Consider the following 6,189-nt stretch of genomic DNA (forward strand, 5'->3'; position numbering starts at 1 on the left):
AGGAGCTGACACAAGTCTTCCCACTTCAGGGTCCCCGGCCCTGACACGCTGGTGGTGGGTCCTGCCTGAGGGAGGGGTGATGTGTCTCTGCAGGTTTTACAGGGGTTCTGGTGTCACCCACACAGAGCCTCCTCCGGGCCCAGATTGCTCGACATGCTCCTGTGGGAAGACTTGGCCTTCTCACCAAGCTGGACTTGTCACCGCCACCCCACATAGAGTGGTTCCAGGAGGACAAAGGCCAAGCCAGTCCTACTAGCCCCTGGGGGTGTCCTCCTGTCCCCTCCATTACTGGGGGCATGGAGGGGAGGTGACCCGGCCGAGAGGGACATCTAACATCTAAGCAGCTGCTCTGAAGAGGAAGCCCCTGGCACCGCAGGGGCACAGGATGGCATTTGACCTGGCCCGGGAGTGTTGGCATCAGTTTTCCAGACAGAGGAGACGGCACACGGGCCCTGAGGAGGAGGAGGGTTTGCCTGGTTGAACCAAGGGCGACCCAGTAGCAGGGCTGAGCTGAGGGTGCAGGGGAGGGGGCTGGGCGAGGCGGGGCTCTGAGGTGCTACATCACGAGGAGGCCATAGGAGGCTTTAAGTCGTGAGGGGTGGCCGGTGGGGTGAGTGCTGTTTCCATGTTCCCAAATGCCCTGATGGCGCCAGGTCCTGACTGGGCTGGGGCCTGGCTAGAAAGGTAACTCAGATGGCACCAGCTCAGGGTGGGCATCCCCATCTGGGACTCCAGGCAGGGCCTTCCCTGCGATTTCTCCCCGGCAGCCCCTGCGGGAGAGTTTCTTCCACCAGCCTGGCTGCCTGGGCCACCTGCACAGAGGTCCCTGGTGGCATCCTGGCCAGTCCAGTGCCAGGCCATCCTCCTGCCACCCCACTTCACAGATCCCTGGGAGCTCCTAGAAAGTGCCGCCACCATCTGAACCACATGGGGCTCTGAGCAGGCTTGAGGCTTGTTCGGGTGTAGTTGTGTGTGCCTGTAATTCCAGCTACTTGGGAGGCTGAGGCAGGAGAATCGCTTGAGCCCAGGAGGCGGAGGTTGCAGTGCTCCAAGGACTATGGGTGCACACCACCACACCCAGCTAATTTTTGTAGAGATGGGGGTTTCGTCATGTTGCCCAGGCTGGGCAGTGTGTCTTCTTGTTAGAGAAGACAGCTGAGGAGGAAGTTGCCCTGCTTTCCATCCTGTGTTGTAAAGGCTTTTGTCCTCCACAAAAACTGTAGCAACAAATCCTCAAAACTAAAAAAAAATTCCCACTGCCATCTTTTTTTTTTTATTATTATGTTTTGAGACAGAGTTGCTCTGTCACCCAGTCTGGAATGCAGTGGTGTGATCTTGGCTCACTGTAACCTCTGCCTGCTGAGTTCAAGTGATTCTCCTGCCTTAGCCTCCTAAGTAGCTGGAATTAAAGGTGCACACAACTACACCCACTAATTTTTTTGTATTTTTAGTAGAGATGGGGTTTCACCATGTTGGCCAGGCTGATCTCGAACTGCTGCCCTCAAGTGATCCGCACACCTCGGCCTCCCAAAGTGCCGGGATTACAGGCATGAGCCACCATGCCCAGCCCACTGCCATCTTTAAACATGCCCAAACCCTCAGGCTGACTTATCTGTGGTGGGTGTCTCCTTAGTTTTTGTGCCCTGGGCACCATGCCTGCCTCCCTCTGCAGTGCAGTTCTGAAGGTGGACACCTCTTTATTATGATTTTTAATAGAGGCTGTGTCCTCCTTCCCTCCCGAAGGCTGGAGCTGCNTTATTATGATTTTTAATAGAGGCTGTGTCCTCCTTCCCTCCCGAAGGCTGGAGCTGCAGGGGAGGGCACGCAGGCGGGGATGTCCAGCAGGGTCAGGGGGCCACTTAGGAGAGCGTTTGGTTTGAGCTGTGAAAGTTGAGCAGAGGTCTCTGGGCAGGTGCGAGGGCAGAAGGGAGCCTTGGAGTGTGAGGGCTGGGGCCAGCTGAGGAGGCCGGGTGCATGGGAGTGGAATGTTGTCTTGCAGGTGACAGGGAGACAGGAGGGTGCCAGACAGGGAGTGGGTGGGAGTGGAGCTGAGCGCAGACGGGGCTGGAGCCGCAGCCACAGAACAAACGTCGGAGCTGGGCTGGGGCTGTGGGGACCCGGAGGAAGCCCATAAGCCTCTGCCTCGTCTGTCAATCTCACGAGCCGACCTCACCTGTAGCCTGCCATCCCCACCATTGTGCTTTGCCCCAGCCCCCAAGTCAGGGCCACTGTTCTCTCTGGCCTGGAAGACTGCAGCAACTTCTTCACCTGGCTCCTACCCCATCCGTTCCCTATAAAGACACAGCCAGAGGGGGTTTTCAAAATGTTGCCATTTTGAAAATGCACCTTTCTGGCCAAGACCCTTCAGTGGCACCCACTGCCTTCAGCATCAAGGTCATACTTTCATGTCCTGGCAGTCAAGGCGCTTTCCAGCTGAGCTGGGCCATTTGCAACCCCAGTTACCCTGTCCGTGGCCTTTGTCCCAAGCCACCCCTGTCCACCACAGCCACGCTTCCACTGTGAGAAGCAGGGAGTGCCATTGCACTGGGGCGCCTTTCCCAATCCTGCTCTTGGTGGGTCTTCAGCTCCTTTTGACAACCATTGGGCACCTGCTTTGTGGCAGGTGCTGGGGATTATCAGATGTCCTGGGCTGGTGACAGCACTCGGTCAAGGGCAGGCAGAGCCCTGAAGTCAGGAGAGCTCCAGGCTCCTTAGCCAGGTGCCGCCCCCACCCTTCCACCCACTCCCTGCACCTGCCCTCTCCCGTTCCTCACACCTGCACCTGTATATATTCAAACCTGTCCTGGGGATTGGCCCAGTGCCAGGCCAGGCTGCAGCCAGCAACAGTTTAGACGGTGGCCAATGCCCTACAGCTCTCCTAACAAGTTCTCTTAACACAGCCTCTGATGGGCTGAAAGGGACTGAGAACTAGGTGGTCTTCAAAAAATTATTCTTGAAACATACTACTCGTGCAGGACACCAGGCTCCACATAGAGTGCTGGACACAAACACCAATCCTCAAGGAAACCACAGATTGGCAGGGAGAGAAACAGGTATGGCAGCAACCAGTTTACAGGGATGCCTTGGGTGCCAAGCTCTGTGCTAGGGGCTATACCCATGTTGTTGATTGCATCTTACCCTCACAACACCCCAGAGGCGTACACATTGTTAGCATCCCCAGCTTACGGAGGAAAAAGCTCAGTGAGTAGGTCATGCAGGGGGGATCCACTCCCTGGCACCAACAGCTGCTAGCCGTCGGGAGTGAACAGCACTGGGACAGGGCACCCTCTGGTAGCAGAAACCAGCCCCGGCTGGAGGAGGCAGAGGCAGCTACACCAAAAAGAAGAACAATGGCCTTGGGACCTGCAAAAGGCAGGGCGCAAGGACGAGCCCAGTGCGAGGGGACGGGTGAGCCAGCCCTCAGAAGGTGGGGAGACTGAGCCCCGATAGCTTTTGGAACTCCCTAGGAGGAACCTAGAGAATGTTAACTCATGGGGTGGAAAGGCAGCCTGAGAAAACGCTAATGCGAAGGGGAAGGAAAAGCTGCTGGTGTGTACTCTGGAAAGGAATCTGGCTCAGGGATGGTGGCAACCCAGGGGGAAAGCCCAGCTCTGTCCACAAGAGGGCTCCTGGCAGCAGGCAATGAAGTCACCTGAGGCGTGGGGACGGTCGGTCGCCGGTTCCTCCAAGCCTCTTTGGGAGGAAGGCTAAGAAGAGGACATGCCTAATCGTGACCCTGACCCTGAAATACCAGCAGTCAGAAAGAAGCAGAGATGGGCAAGAGACATGATTGCTTCCCAAGATCCTCCCCCCACCTCAGGACAGTCCCCTTTCTGCTGAGAAACACCAGTCAGCAGGCTCCTGGATGCTGCCCTTGGTAACACATGAGAAGGCTTTCCCCTTCTAACCTTCCAGAGGGACAGATCTTTCATAGTTCCCAATTCTTTGTCTCTCTTTTTTTTTGAGACGGTGTCGCCCAGGCTGGAGTGCAGTGGCGCTATCTCGGCTCACTGCAAGCTCCGCCTCCCGGGTTCACACCATTCTCCTGCCTCAGCCTCCCGAGTAGCTGGGACCATAGGCGCCCACCATCACGCCTGGCTAATTTTTTGTATTTTTAGTAGAGATGGGGTTTCACCGTGTTAGCCAGGATGGTCTTGATCTCCTGACCTCGTGATCCGCCCGCCTCGGCCTCCCAAAGTGCTGGGATTACAGGCATGAGCCACCGCGCCCAGCCTGTCTCTTTCTGACAAAGGTAACGCACCACTAATTTTCTTTTTCAGGTTGGTGTAATCTATTGTTGAATAATGCATTATTTCAATGATTATCATTTCCAGAATTCTATTTTCAAATCTGCCTAGTCATTTTCACACTCTTTTTGCTCTTTTTCAGTGCCATCTTTAGAGGTTTCATATTTTGTTTTCTGTTTCTGGTGCCCTTTTTTTTTTTTTTTTTTTTTGAGTCTTTCTGTCGCCCAGGCTGGAGTGCAGTGGCGCGATCTTGGCTCACTGCAACCTCCGCCTCCCAGGTGCAAGGATTCTCCTGCCTCAGCCTCCTGAGTAGCTAGGATTACAGGTGTGTGCCACCATGCTTGGCTAATTTTTGTATTTTTAGTAGAGATGTGTTTCACCATGTTGGTCAGGCTGGTTTCAAACTCCTGACCTTGTGATCTGCCTGCCTCAGCCTCCCAAAGTGCTGAGATTACAGGCGTGAGCTGCTGTGCCCAGCCTGTATCTGGTGATTGTAATAGCTGAAGTCCCAGGTGTCTAAATCAATTATTGTTCCTGATGACTTTGCTAACGATGGCTCATTTCCTTGAAGGTTCAGTGTCGTTTCCGGACAGCTTATAATTGGTTGACACACAATATTGATCCTGAAGGTCCTTAATTATCTTAATTTCTCAGCACCAGGATTCCCTGTCCTTCCTTCAGTATAAATCTGACATGCGCAGCTAAGTTTTTAATTTTTGTTGAGACGGGGGTCTCACTATGTTACCCAGGTTGGTCTCAAACTCCTGGGCTCAAGTGATCTCAGCCTCCCAAAGTTCTGGGATTATAGGTGTGAGCCACCATGCCCGTCCCAGTTCTTTTTTCCTTTTTCTCAAGCAGGGACAGAGCTGTTTCCAATTCAGTTTCCACTGCAGGTGGGCAGATCTTCCCTGCCACCTTTTCACGGTGCCAAAGGTACTGAGCTATCTGCCTTTGGGGAAAGGCCCCAGTTTTGTTTCGGCACTTTGTATATGCTCAAAACCAAGTCTCACATTGTGCCTAGAGGCAGTCTCCCTCCAACTCTTGAGTTCTTGGAATGTCCTATCTGTGACCTCAGCAATGCAGTTAAAAGTACATTCATTATAATTTATCTGGCATCTGGGTGTTTTGCGGTCACGAAAAGATTTTCAGCCTGCCATTTCTATGGCACATTCCCTTTCCACCAACATAGTGCTCTTGTGCAGGGCTGACAGTCCCATGGCTGAGATCTTGTCATTGTTCTAGGTGGGCAGATTGCAGTGCAGCCCAGAAAGGTTTGCAGTTGGCACCACCTGCATTAAAGATCATACAGCCAAGCCCTAGGCCACAGGCCAGCCCTTCTCCCTGTTTCCAGACCTAGTAACCAGTCCGTCTCCCCTTGCATTCTAGGGGACTGTGAAGCTGGTGGTGGCAACAAGCCTCTTGGGCAAGGCTGTTCAGGAGAGGCGGGTCTCAGGGAGAGAGCACAGATGGGTATTCAAGTGACAGAACTGAGGCCTCAGCTCACTGGCTGGTAAACCAGACTGGCAGCCTGAAATTCCACACAAAGGTGTGCCTGCACCAGCCTTTGGGCCACAGAAAGTACCACCCAGGGGCTGCTGGAGGCAATGCAAGCTGTTGGGCTTTTAGGGAGAGTAGTTTGTACAGATTTCAAGGATCCAAGAAATGTTCAGTATCAAAAATTCCACTTTGGAAAATTATCCTAAGGAAATAAATAATGCAAAGGACGCATAGATGTATGCTGCACCAGAAAACGCGAAAGCGATCCAACTGCCCAACAGGAGGTGAAGAGTTAAAAAAAATTATGGCCTCAATTAAATGATGCAACCATTAAGCAAATAAATTGGAAGGCAACAGTAAAATTACCTGTGATTTAACATCAGTGTCATAAGGACATAAGTGAATATTGACAAGTCTAGGTCTGTTGACATTTGTGTTAAAATTT

The sequence above is a fragment of the Theropithecus gelada genome, chromosome 10 (assembly GCF_003255815.1).
Source record: "Theropithecus gelada isolate Dixy chromosome 10, Tgel_1.0, whole genome shotgun sequence".
NCBI classification, from domain to species: domain Eukaryota; kingdom Metazoa; phylum Chordata; class Mammalia; order Primates; family Cercopithecidae; genus Theropithecus; species Theropithecus gelada.